Below are 15,057 nucleotides of genomic sequence, written 5' to 3'. Positions count from 1 at the left end.
AAGCCCTGTCTTTTCAGAGAAAATGCAGTGTTTACATTACAGCCTAGTGATAACTTCACTGGCCACTCCTTAGATGGCTGTTAGAGATCCTTCCTGGGTCATCGCTGCCTAAAATACATCCAAACATTCAGTGTCTCCTCCCTCTGCATGCATATACTGAACTTTCCTCATAGAGATGCATTGATTCAATTCATCTCTATGAGGAGATGCTGATTTTACCAGAGCTTTGTTTGAATCATGCTGGCTCTGCCCCTGATCTGCTTCTTTGTCAGTCTCAGCCAATCCTATGGGGATGCATTGTGATTGGATCAGACCACCACTTCTGATGATGTCAGCAGACTGCTTGTTTTTCTGAGGCAAACAGCATGCAGATCTACAGCTTCAGGCTTGAATACAGTAAGATTTTGCTATATTTATTGAGGCATAAGGGGGCCAAGGGGGGATAGATGGTGGTTTTAACACTATAGGGTCAGGAATGTTTGTGTTCCTGACCCTATAGTAATCTTTTAACTTCTCAGTGGCATGGTATACAAGGTTTATGCAAAATCCTTCAGAGATCCTTTGACTAAATATTTGCCTAGTTGGGGATTTCTCCCTTATCGATTAGTGACATCCAAGTGTCAGGTGGGCAGGGTAGTTGCTCCCTGGACTTCATGTCTAAATGCCCAAGTGCATAGCACCTTTATTCTGTCTATTCAATTATCTTACATGTCTATCAACACCAGGCCCGGACTGGCCATTGGGCATACCGGGCCCGGTGGGCCGCGATGTCCATGGGCCGAGGCCGGCAGGGGAGATTACAGGGTCTCCCCTGTTGGCCCATGCAGAGCTGGCGCTATCTGAGTGTCAGCCCTGCTGTGTGCATTCATGGGCCAGTGGAGAGATTAAAGATCTCCCTTACCAGGCCACAGGCACTGATCTACGGCCGCCGGCTGGGGAGGGAGGGAGACAGGAGAGGACCCGGGAATCTCTAGCCAGCAGCTCTGCCGGGTTCCTCTCGCAAGGTTGCAGCGTTGCAGCGGTTACCACGGCAACACTCAGATCTTGTGAGAGTGAACTCTAGCCTTGCAGGCTAGAGTTCACTCACCACTAAGACCGCCATGGATGGCAGCATGGTCCCCCTCCATGGCAGCATGGTCCCCCCCACCCACCCCTCCCAGGCTAAAGGTAAGAAGGGAGGGAGGATATAAAGGTTTTTTTTTATTAAAAAAATACATATTTAAATTAAAATAAACATATTCCTACACACACAGCACACTCACAGTAACAACACCCTCACACACAAACACAGCACACTCACACTAACAGCACCCTCACAAAGACACAGCACCCCCACACACAGCACCCTCAGACACACACTGCACTCTCACACACATCACCCTCACACACACACACACACACACACAAACACACTCACACTAACAGCACCCTCACAAACACACAGCACCCTCACACACACAGCACTCTCAGACACACAGTACCCTGACACAAACAGCATCCTCAGACACAGACAGCACCCTCAGATACAGACAGCACCCTCACACACACACACGGCACCCTCAGACACTGACAGCACCCTCACACACACACACACACAAAGCACCCTCACACACACAACATCCTCAGACACACCCAGCACCCTCACACATACACAGCATACTCTTACACATAGCACACTCAGACACACAGCACCTTCACACAAACAGCACCCTCAGACACAGACAGCACCCTCACACACAGACAGCACCCTCACACACATACAGCACCCTCACACACACAGCACCCTCACACACACAACACACACACACACACACATATATATAATATATAAAATAACACTCAGTGAGTTAACAGACAAAGAAAATCAGAAACATAGAATGTGACAGAAGATAAGAACACCTTCACACACACAGCATCGCCGCTCTTACACACACACTGCACCCCTCACACACATGCTGCACCCTTCACACATACACACAGCACACCCAACACACTGCACCCCTCACAAATACAATACGTCCAAATCTATGTATATATATATATACTATATACTACAGCACCATTCACACTGCACCACTACACACATTACTACACACTAGATCCCTTACTCTATATACACTGTAAATCCTATACACACACACACACACACACACACACAATCTCCTATACACACTCTGAGTCCTTCACACACTAGATCCCCTTACACACACACTGCACCACCTATACACACTACATTCCTGACATACAAACTCTGGATCCCCTATGCACACACTACATTCCTTGTAAGCAAACACATACAACATTCTCTAAACACACACTCTTTACAACCCCTACACACACTATGTCACCCATATACACACACTTGCTACATCCCCTATACACACTATGCCCCCTATACACACATTCTCTACAGCCCCTAGCCACACATATTACACCACAAACATGAATGAAATCTACCTATTTACACAATACCACACCACAATCAGCTCACTCTACACACACGCAATCCCACAAGCAGACTCCAAACACATGCACCATACGCTTTCCTGGCCCTTTTGACCTCTGGGATCACACTTATGGAGACACCAGAGACAAGTTAAAAGCAAACACGGCACAAGCATGTTATTATATTTGCTTGCGCTGCGCAGAACAAATACAGGGCCTTTTTTTCATGCTAGAGCTCTTCAGCGCGGCTCTGCGCATTGAACCAACATGCTTACTTTGAGAGGGTGCGTGCTTGTCATTAGTGATGACAAAACACACACTGGCCCTTCTCAGAGGGCCGCTGTGATTGAAAAATGTCCAGGCCTAAATTTTTTCCCATTCCGGCCCTGATCAACACATCTGTTTTGTTTGTGTACTTGTGTCTATCGCTGAAGTTAAAGGTTCGGTTGGTAAAATTGCACTATGGACCATTAAATAGTGTTTGTCCCCCAGGTCACAAGTTGCCAGCCAATAGAGTTGGTTGTAAACAGTGTCTGTGTCTTCTAGACATGCTTACATCTATGTGAATGCTCTTTACACAGTATGGATCATACTGCTACAGGCTACATGGATATGTGATGTCACATTTTGAAACCCAGCAGCCTCATTCTGTCAAATCTAACTGTCTGTCTGTCTCTCTGTCTGTTTGTCTGCCTGCTAGAATAAATGTTATGCGATGATTGATTCAGTTAAGTGACAGAATAATCTACAATAATCCCATTACAATATTAGTGGGATTATAGAGAACTAACATAATTTCAGAATTTCTGTATGAAGAGAATATTATTAATGTTTAGCCTTAAACTATTACTCTGATATAAAAGAGAATTATTTCATGTTGGCTTCAGCACAGCTTTATTACAGAATAATCTAAAACTCTTGATTGTCATTTCTCATCATATTACTGTAGAGGTAAAATCTATTTTCTTTTAATGATTATGTTATCAATTATCTTTAGGGTTATTGATTGCTGTAATACGAAGTTGTTAATTTTCAAACTTAAACGTGTTATATTATTAAACTGAAGCATACTAAGATTCAGCAATTTTCATTAAAAGGTTTAATATTTTGAGTTGCTTTAGGGTTAAAACACTGTGCTTCTTGCTGTTTTGCCACTATAGTCATTAACTTTTAAATGTACATTAATAGAAATCTTGTAATGCCCCACATCACCTTCCCCACAGCAACAATAGAATTTGGTATCTAAGGTAATAGGGCACCTTTTCCATTATCTGATATATGTGCCCAGGTGCAGGGGGTGTATGGGAATAGCGGACATGCCTTGGGATTCCCATGATTAAACCAGTATGCCAAAATGTGCTTAAGCAACTTGCCATATAATGCATATTCAAAAACACTCAAAGAGTTAGCTTCAAAAATAAAAAAAAATTATATAAAATCCATAGCTTTTGGGTTGTGGCATAACTAAAAAAAAAAAAAGTATTTTCATGCTCCCATTGTATGTCTATCCTTATCGAACAAGCAGTGTAAATGTTATGCAATTACTATTGTGTTATGTCTCTATAATCAAATCACCCGTCTAAAATAAAATATATTAAAAACTTTTCCCTGTTTTAACATTAATCCACTCACAGGAAAAATGCTCCATCAAGCTTGAAATTTCCAAATTTGCTTGGATTCCATAATCAAAAGTAGCAGTGTTCGTTGGCGCTCATGGTAGAACCTGCCAGGACACGCTATTGTTTATAAGTTCATAGGCTTTCTTGCAAAGGAGATTGAAGTCCAAGGTTATGTATGACTGTCTCTATGCTCACAAATGTTCTTATTCCATAAATTGATAGATCAGTTCAGATTTATGTCATTTAAGATATCTGTTTTCTGTAACATATAAAAAGAAAAGTTTCTCTCTATTCTGCTACTGGAGAAGCAAGGATTTTGAGCTACTTTACCAACCAACACTTGGTCATCAAGATCACAAATGAATTTCTAGGAAAATAGATATACAAAATTAGAAAGTACTTCAGAAAATGAGAAGGAAGTGATACAAAGATTTATAGGGTAACCAAACAAATGTTTATTGATATGCCATAAGAGTCTAAATTTATTTCTTAGTCCTGAAAAAGAGAACCTGATGTCCAGCTTGCACGTCTCCAGTGGTGCCTCATCAATGTATGGTCACACAGTAATTTTCTGTATTGTATAAGAATTCCATAAACAGGGATATACATATAATTTCAAAACCAGTTGATAAAGACATTTACACAAAAGAAGATAAAAGGTCATAGTGTGGATGATGAACCATATATGTGCAGTACAGGTTGTTATTAAAATGAAGACAACTTTACTGTAAGAACAATAAGGATGTGGAATTCTCTGCCTGAAGAAGTTGTTTTATCAGAGTCCATACAGATGTTCAAACAGCAACTAGATGCATACTTGCAAAAACAGAATATTCAAGGATATAATCTTTCAATGTAGGGTAATAACTGCTTGATCCAAGGATAAATCTGACTGCCATTCTGGGGTCAAGAAGGATTTTTTTCCCCTAGCTTGTTTCAAAATTGGAAGTGCTTCAAACTGGGTTTTTTTGCCTTCTTTTGGATCAACAGCAAAAAACAAATGTGAGGAACTTGATGGACGCAAGTCTCTTTTCAGCTATGTAACTATGTAACATGGATGATTCAAATGACTGCAGGTATCTGTACCATTTTAAACGAGACAACAATGTATCGAGGTCCAGGATCTGCTGTCTAGAATGGTGTGATGGTACATAGTAAAGAGAATTAAGGAGACAGTGAGATCACTCTGTACAGAGTTCTCCAACAGAAATAACTCAGTTGCTAACTTGATTCCTGACGGGTTAATTCAGGCACTCAATGTACTAGTTAAATAATACAAGCATATATAACTAGTGAACATTACAATATTAAATACTAATTTGGTATTCCTTTTTAGATATTATGAGAATGTGGCTCAGAAAGGTCACATACTCTTGAAGCAGATACTCACAAAACATTGTCTAATGGGCAGCATCTGCTTTTGTGGCCTTTTTTTAAAGAGTCTGCAGCACTGAATTCAACGGCTGAGGAACCATTAACCTGTTATGCTTTAGGGACAGCAACACTGTGCTATAGGCATGTTAAGAAACTGTCATCCTATTCAGCACTGCTTGTCACATATCTTATTCATCTTTACTTTGTAGTTAGATCTTGTGTTGTGGTTGTGGTTTTGAAATGTCTCATGCCCTCTTCATGACAGATGATGTTCCAGGACTTGCCTATCCCCTTGTCTTGAGGGGGATAAAAATGGAATCATCACTTTCCATATGAATGTTTTCTTTTTTATTTAATTCATCCTAATTTAGGCCATATGGCAGGTCGTTCAAATTCCGTATGGACATACAATCAAGCAAACGACCCACACAGTGCACAGTGCAGCTCTTTCCTGATTATACCCCCAGAAAAGAGATGAATGATGGGGAAATGGGTGATTGATGGTTATGGGAAAATTAGTAAATATTAATGTTATTTCCATATCAAGCATAAAGTAAAAACACAGAAGTAAAAAAAAGAACTAGCAGTAATAAATATATATGTATATTTAATAAATGTATAAGTTATAATCATATACATTTTTACTGCTCCTTTTTTGGTTATTTTCACACCAAATGGCATGAAAATGCATATTTTAGTGTACTGCTAAATAAATACAAAATATTTATATTATGTATATATTTAGCAGTAGACTGATTGGCCCCTTTTCACAGCATTTTAGTTCATCCAATTATTCCCCCTAATATCTTGTACAGACGATATTAGTACAAGCAGAACCTCCACAGTAGATGAATATCATATTACCAAAACTAAATTTTATTTTTGAACAGATTTGACCAAACTGAATTTTTCAACCAAGTTTAAGTCTAATTTAGAACCATGTTTTCACATCAGTTTCTACCTTTGTTGTATGTTATATGTTGTTTATTTTCTATATTCCATGTTTTGTGATTAAATCATTAAGATTAATTGTAATGATCAATACTATCAATTATTCTAAAAATACTAATAAGTGACAGGGTGGCAAAAAATTGGAAAACACCACAATGTATATGATAGCACAATCTGTATTAAACAAAACAAAAAGTGAGATTCCCATATTTCCTTTACAGATTCATGCTAACAAGAGCTGCAGTGTTTGCTCAGGTAAATATTAAATAAAAGGAAATAAAAACATTAAATAGCATAAACCAGATAGGTGCCATCTTGAGGATCATAATGTCCTGTAGAAATATGACAGTGAGCCAGGGCCCTATACCCACAATGAACATATATATAAATATATAGCAGCAATCGCATATATATATATATATATATATATATATATATAAATAAAAACAAAGTAAGGACAGGAGCACTCTCTCGGTTTCCAAATGTATTTAAAAGATATCACCACCTATACATCAATGTTTCGACCCTTCAGGGTCTTTATCAAGATATCTTTGATGTCCTTACTTGTTTATATATCCTGCTTGGAAGCACCCAGGTATAGTTTATTCATCTGTTTATTTTTTGGGGGTTGAGTGCTAGAGCCTGGACATTTCCAGTGTCCCTTCGCTAGCCAGGTTCATGAGAGAAGGAGAAGACTTCCTTTTTGGCTTCCGGAGATGGATCATGGAATATCCTGGGCCCCCTCTCCCTCTTCTTCTTTTTCAATGTTAATTTTTTTTAATTTTATTTTAATTTTTTTCGCATACATAAAGGAAAAAGAAAAGCACTAAACAGCACACAAAAACAAAAACAAACAAACAAAAAAAAATACAAGACAACCCAATAACATAAAATAAAATAATATGCTCTTCATTACTTTTACTTCACTTCATTTATGATCGCTATATTTAGCTAAAAAAAAACAAAAAACAAAAACAAACGCTAATTTATAAATAATTGTCGTTTACAATGATGTTTGGTGGAGTTATTTTTTTCCATTTTTGAGCAATACTTATTTTTGCAGCAATTAGTATATGAATTATGACTAAATAATCATAAACTAATCTTGGTGTATATGTAACAGATAAAACTCAAGGAGGCTTGGCGTCAGTGTACCCGTTATAAGCTGAATTGTTGGTTTAATATTATTCCAAAATTGTGTTAGGCAAGGGCAATCCCCAAAAATATGTAATAAGGTTCCTTTCTCTCTTTGGCACCTCCAGCAAATATCGGAAGTAGCTGTGTACATTCGAGACAATTTTGCGGGAACTAAATACCAATGCATTAGTATTTTACTATAAGCTTCCCAATAAGTAAGGCCATGAGATGTTTGTTTCGTCAATTTTATAGCTTGATACCAATCAGATAAATCAAAGGTTTTAATTAAAACCTATTTATGACTTTTACCTATCTGATCACTCCTTCATATCCTTAATTTTAAATTCCCTTTCATCTGCTTTTCCTTTGAATTTGTTTTTAACACCTCAATGCTTCCCCACCCCCCATCTGTCTTATCTAACCCTAGATTCTCTCTTATAGCCTGGGTCCCATACACCATTGAAACAGCTACACCCAGAACTCACAGCACCTAACTCTGCAGGATTTGCACTAAGCAGAAGTAGCATTTCTGGATCATCACCACCTCTTATCGTTTGCTCTCAAGTACCCCCTCACCCAACAACCTCAGCCTAACCCCCCTCAACTCAGGTGGAACCTTAATTATATTGACCTCCAGCAGCTGTCAACTGATATTGATTCACAACAGCTATCCCTCTTCTGTCCCTCACTGGCCATCTCCACATATAACACTACCCTCACCTCGGTCTTGAACGCTGCCGCCCACTCCAAACATGCACCTCAAGGAGGACACGCCACCAACCGTGGCATACTATATCAACATGCTATCTGCAAAGTTGCTCCCGTTGTGCTGAACACTCCTGGATTAAGTCTCGCACCCAGTCAGACTTTCTCTATTATAGATTCATATTGTGTTCATACAGCGCAGCTCTTGCCTGCGCCAATCAGTCATACTTTTCCTCTCTCACTAGTTCATGCTCCCACAATCGCAGGTGTCTCTTTGACACCTTTAACTCTCTTCTTCACACTGCTGTGACCACCCCCAAACTAACCTTACAGCCGATAGCTTTGCATGCTACTTTACCGACAAGATTGAACAACTAAGGAAAGAATTCTCACCACCTTGCCGTTCTCTTTCTCAACCACACGTAGATGATGCTTTTCCTACCCTTCAGACTTTCTCCCCGGCTACTGAACAAGAAGTGGCTGCACTTCTCCTTTCCTTTCACCCCACCCACTCGATCCTGTCCCATCTCACCTCATCAGATCTCTCTCCCCTTGTCTTGTGCCTTCCTTAACACACATCTTCTGGCGTTTTCCCTGCTGACCTTAAACATGCCACTGTAGTACCTATCCTGAAAAAAACATCTCTTGACCAGCCCTCCCCCTCTAACTATTGTCCCATATCCCTGCTCCCTTTTTCCTCAAAGCTTCTGGAAAGACTTGTCTTTACCCGTGTGTCTCTCTTCCTCAATTTCAACTCTCTCCTTGACCCTCTGCAGTCTGGCTTCCACCCTCTCCACTCTACTGAGACTGCTCTTATTAAAGTTACTAACGACCTAATCTGGCATTTTCCCTGCTGACTTTAAACATGTCACTGTAGTACCTATCCTGAAAAAAACATCTCCTGACCCATCCTCCCCCTCTAACTATCGTCCCATATCCCTGCTCCCTTTTTCCTCAAATGTTCTGCAAAGACTTGTCTTTGCCCATGTGTCTCACTTCCTCAATTCCAACTCTTTCCTTTACCCTCTTCAATCTGGCTTTTGCCCTCTCCACTCTACTTCTAAAAGTTAATCTTATCGCAGCTAAATCCAAAGGCCATTACTCCATACTAAGTCTTCTTGATATCTCTGTTGCATTTGACACCGTTGATCATGCTCTCCTTCTTCAAACTCTTCAATCGCTTGGTCTATGTGACTCTATCCTCTCTTGGTTTTCCTCTTATCTGTCCCAATGCTCATTCAGTGTCTCCTTTTCTAATGATACCTCCTCCCCTTGTCCTGTCTCGGTTGGAGTCCCCCAAGGCTCTGTCCTTGATCCCCTTCTATTTTCTCTTCATACTGCCTCTCTTTATACTGCATTTTTATACTACATTGGCAAATGTATTACCTCTTTTGGATTCCACTACCACCTGTAAACTGATGACACCCAGGTATATCTCCCCTGCCGTCCTGCAATGTGTCACTCATGCCTATCTTGCACCTCTGACTGGATGTCCTCCCGCTTTCTGAAACTCAATCTCTCTAAAACTGAGCTCCTTGTCTTTCCTTCTCCTGATACTGATTCTCCTCTTTTGCGCTCTCTTCAAGTTAGTGGTACATAAGTCCATCCCTGCAAGTGCACTGTCTTGGCGTCATACTTGACTCTGGCCTAATGTTTGAGCCTCACATCCAGTATGTTGCCAAATACTGTAGATTCCATCTTAAAAACATAGCCCGCATCCGCCCCATTCTTACGCAAGCTGCTACCAAGGAGCTTGTCTATGCTCTAGTAATTTCCTGCATGGATTATTGTAACCTTCTCCTGATTGGTCTTTCCAAATGCTGTATTCCCCCTCTACAGTCTGTAATGAATGCTGCCGCCAGACTGATTTTCCTCTCTAGTCGGTCCTCTCACACCTCACACCCCTGTCAGCCCTCTATCTAGCTGTATCCTCAGCCCTCTGGCTTCCTGTATCTTATCGGTGTCAATTCAAAGTGCTTATCTATACCTATAATGCACTGAACAATTCTAGCCCGTCTTTTATCTCATCACAGATCCATAGGCATGCCCCTTCTCCATCTCTTCACTCTGCCCGTGACCTCCTCCTGTCCGCTGCTCGCACCCGTACAGCCAACTCACGCTTGCAGGAATTCTCGCGAGCGGCTCCCTTCCTATGGAATAGCCTGCCTACTGCCATCAGACTCTCCCATAGTCTTCAATCATTTAAGAAGTGCCTTAAAACCCATCTCTTTAGAAAAGTTTATGGTCTCCCACACTAACCTCTACCTCACATACCTGTCTCTTGCTCTCTCCTAAAGGGCAACACTTTACTCTCTCCTCCTGCTCTGCTTCTCTCCCACATGATTTAATTGCTATTTCCTGTCCTAATGTGTTTTATACCCCACCTCCTATAGACTGTAAGCTGGTTTGAGCAGGGCCCTCTTCAACCTATCGTTCCTGTTAGTTTTCTTGTAATTGTCCTTTTTATAGTTAAATCCCCCTCTCATAATAGTGTAAAGCGCTACGGAATCTGTTGGCACTGTATAAATGGCAATAATAATAATAACTACACACACTGCATCAGCAGCACACACCGCATCCACTACACACACCATGTACACTATACACACACACTCTTTATCCACTTTGCACACACACTGCATCCAATTTATACATACTACATCCACTATATATACACTGCATCCATTTTACTCACATACACTCTCTGCATCCACTACATTCGGGAGGGCCCTGTGGGAGGACTCATGGGCGAGCCCTGGGGACCCAGGCTTTGAGCTGTGTACGGGGCTTCAAAATTTCTGATGGCAGCCCTGTGCCAAAATAATAGACATTTTATGTAATTTTGATTAAATTACATTTTTCTTCATAGATAAAAGTTTTATTACATTAAAATTAACTAAACTAATATTTTACATTAAATAATAAATACAAATACACAAAAGTAATGGCAAACTTTTCATTAGCTGTTTAAATTTGCCTAACCTTACAAGTGACAGTTCTTCCTGTGCACTGGGAAATCATTGTAATTTTATCTGACATTTCAAACCTTTTAAGAATGCAAATAGGAACGGCAGTTAAGAATCACGCAAGTATGATTTCAGTCGTCCTTGCGTTAAAATGGATGACAAAGCTGTTAAAGAAACTGCCTGATTTCAGGCTTCTTCTTAACTATGCTAAACGCAACACCTTATTACTACTGTTAATAAAGATTCATGTTCTCTCTTTTCCCATCACAAGTACATGTTAGCTATTTTGAAGTGCTAGCTTTTCGAAGTCCTGAATATCCACCCTCTTTATGCCACTACATTAACTATGGGGTAACTCCTGTGTATCCACTGTATAGGCTTGAGACAGCACTGTCAAACATTTTTTTTTTTGGTCTATGCATGTTCTTTAACCTTAATATCAATATTTAATATTCAATATTAATCAAAAAGAGAAAAAAACCTAAGACTATGGAAAAGAGAAGTCTCCGATATAGGACTCTTTTTTTAGACGTGCAAATATTGTTTTGTCCCTAAACATATTGATTTGTCCGAAATATCAAAAGCCTTTTAACCAACATCTGGGCCAATCAATTTGCCATTTATTCCCAGATGGATTGATTCATTCAGGTGTGAATTAAAAGGATTTGATTCAGACAAATTGATTTGTTTATGGACAAAACAAATTTTTGCATGTTTACTATTTTCTATTTAAGTACGGAAACTGAAAAAAATGTTAAACCATTTTACACAACAAAATACACTGCAAAAATAAGAAAAATATTTTTATACTGAAATATTGAAGAGCATGCAAGTGAGATGTGATAAATAATAATAATAATAATAATAATAATAATAATAATAACGTACACTCATCAGCCACAACATTAAAACAGGGGTGCATGGTTTGCCGCCAAGCAAGATGGATGCCTGAGCTCGTTCTCTCCCGAGGCCTAGAGCTGTCTTTATATCCTTAGCAGCAAAATAATTGTGGAAGTTGTAAACAGATGATGATTTACATTTTGGTCATGCTTGTGCTAGAGTGGGCCCAAAACATGCAGCCCACCAATTCCAACTTCAACTAGACACCATGAAGGACCGTAATCGCCGGATGTACATCAAAATTATGGGCAATTATCTGAGATGGCTCACCACCATACTCGTACCACAAACCCAAACAAAGAAGCTTGAATATGAAGGCCAATTCCGCATAAACAAAGCACAAAGAGCCCCACCTAATTCTTCACATGATGTGATTTTAAGGTGCCATTCTATGCTGGATAAACTGGACTTTGAGTCATCCAGACTCACCTTCTTCCACTGCATTAGGCAAAATACTCTGTCCTTGGGCCACGTTACCACCCAGCTTAGAAACGCAAAAGTGGATTACAGATGGCTGCTACCAAGGACCCTGGCGGTCATCTGGAATGACACCGTTATGAAGCTCATCTCCATATCCTGAGCAGACACCTCATTGACACTCTGGCGAACATGTTTTTAATGCCTCTATAATTTATGTTTATGTTTATACCTATACTCTGTTTTAGTTCTTTTAGATAATTAAGAGTCTTCTCTAACATGCTCGTTCAGTTCAGCATCCATAAAGTGCCAGTGATACTTACTTGGTCATACCACCCCTCATGACCTACTAGATTATGGGTCAGCACTATACTTCACCTAGTAGCGAATGATGTATAGCACACACTCTCTGTTGGCTCTCTGGATGAGATCATGAGCCCATGAGACATATCCTCCACCATGCCTTCACATCTATAGTCCAAACACGATGATACAACCGGTGGGCCAAATCGGTCCTCTTCCCTTCTACCCCTTACAGCAAATAAGTCCAAGCTGATACCACTCCCTGCAGAGGCATGCAAAACTACCACTACTTATGCTAAAAGTGAATTAACCCCTATTGTCACTCTAGACCTTGATACACTCCCCATCACAGGGCCTATTATTTGTGGTGACCAACGTGACTAAAAACAAAATTTGGTGCAGAGCTATTTTTACCTGACTATGTATTACTTTGTTATGACTTCATTTGCTTACCTGATACATCACATATTGACCTATACTGATTGTAACTCATGACCTGCAAAGCAAAAATAAAGAATTATAAAAAAAAGGAAGGAAAGACACATCAAAATAGGATCTTGTTCTACCTCCTCCTCTCCCTTTCTCTCAATTTCTGCAGTGTTGCAGCGTGCATTATTCTGCAACAATCTCTCGGTGGCTTATACATGTCAAAGTTATGTCCACATGAATGCTAGGACTCAAGCTTTCCCAGCAGAAAATTGCTGAGAGCATAACACGGCCTCCGTCTGTTTGCCTTCTTGCAGTTGTGCATGCTTCTGCCATCTCTTGCAATTTTGCAAGATCCAACACATAAAATTCAAAAACTGATTGTTCATTTACTGCGTAATGTATTCCACCCCTTCACAGGTAACTTTCACCTGTCAGTAGTTTTAATGTTGTGGCTGATCAGTTTATTTGTATCTATTTGTCAGTACACTACTTGGACATTTCTGTGCCCTTTGCTATATCTAATTTATTTTGCAAACATTTGTTTTGGGGGGAGGTGTATGGTTTTGTTGAACTAAAATGTCTCACCATGCACAAGTCTACCGTTTCCCCCTCTTATCAGATCATTTTTTCTCTGTCTTCTAACAAATGCCACTGAACATTTTATATAATTTGTCCTGCAAATAATGTATTCTCACTGTGAAATCATGAATCCTAATTAACTACCTAGGTATTAGTAGTTCCCTGGATTTCCCATAATTCAGCTATGAATCGTACCCGCATCTTCAAAGTTACTACTAACTTCTTGATTATTCTGCCAAATTCTCTCCTAAAGCATTCAAATGCATGCAAATTACTTCTATTCATCTACTTGTGTGACCTCTTAAGGTAAATCATTGCACCAGAAGTTATTTAATGGTGTTATTTAGTCAATCTCGACTTAGCAAGAATTTAAAAAAACGTATATATTCAACAGAGTTATTCCACACAGTAGATAGTAAAACATAAATGGACAGACAGCAATTTAGGGTGCCACAACACGTGATACATTACAAACATCATGCCAATTGAGACCAATAATTGAAAGACTGTAATAACAAGGTTTTACTCAAATCACCCATGATTGAGCTAAATCCATGAGAAATAGGTACCAAAAAAGGGCTACCAAAAGAAGAGGGAAAAAGAAGAACAAAATAAAAATTTCCCTTGTGGGAAAAGAAAAAAAAAAAAGGGAAAAAAAGGGGGTGGATGGGGTGGGAGGTATGTTAGAAGAGTCAGGGGTGTGGGGAAGAGTTTTTAATCAATGAAATTGGATACTTATGTAACCAACAAATGCTTTTTTTTGTGTGTTAAACTTAATTATGTGTTACAGTAAAAGTATGTTGTGCTTCTGTTGTATAAAATAAACTGGTAAAAAAAATACCAGAAAAATCTATTTTAAACCAATGATATAGCTGTTTTCTGTAACAAAATTTGGAAATGTCCAAAGAGAGTGAACACTAATACAAAGCACAGCAGGATATCACAAAACAAAATAAATCACACAGCAATGCTGCTTTCCTGCATACCAGTCTCTGAGTAGAACAAAGAGCTCAGAGCATTACTGAAATGTGGGCTCACTTTCTATGGCATGAAAAATGGCCATAAGCATGATTGATGATTGATATTAGTTGGCCCCAGTTGAATAATTCCATACTACATGCAATCCAGTTGTTGACTAATGTTCTACACCTCACTGCGTGTTAGAAATGTCTATATAAATACTAATGTATTGAAAAAATGAAATGGAAATATACTGAAACATTATTGTGAGA

This window comes from Pelobates fuscus, chromosome 1 (genome assembly GCF_036172605.1).
Source record: "Pelobates fuscus isolate aPelFus1 chromosome 1, aPelFus1.pri, whole genome shotgun sequence".
NCBI classification, from domain to species: Eukaryota; Metazoa; Chordata; class Amphibia; order Anura; family Pelobatidae; genus Pelobates; species Pelobates fuscus.
This window is presented reverse-complemented; position numbering follows the sequence as displayed.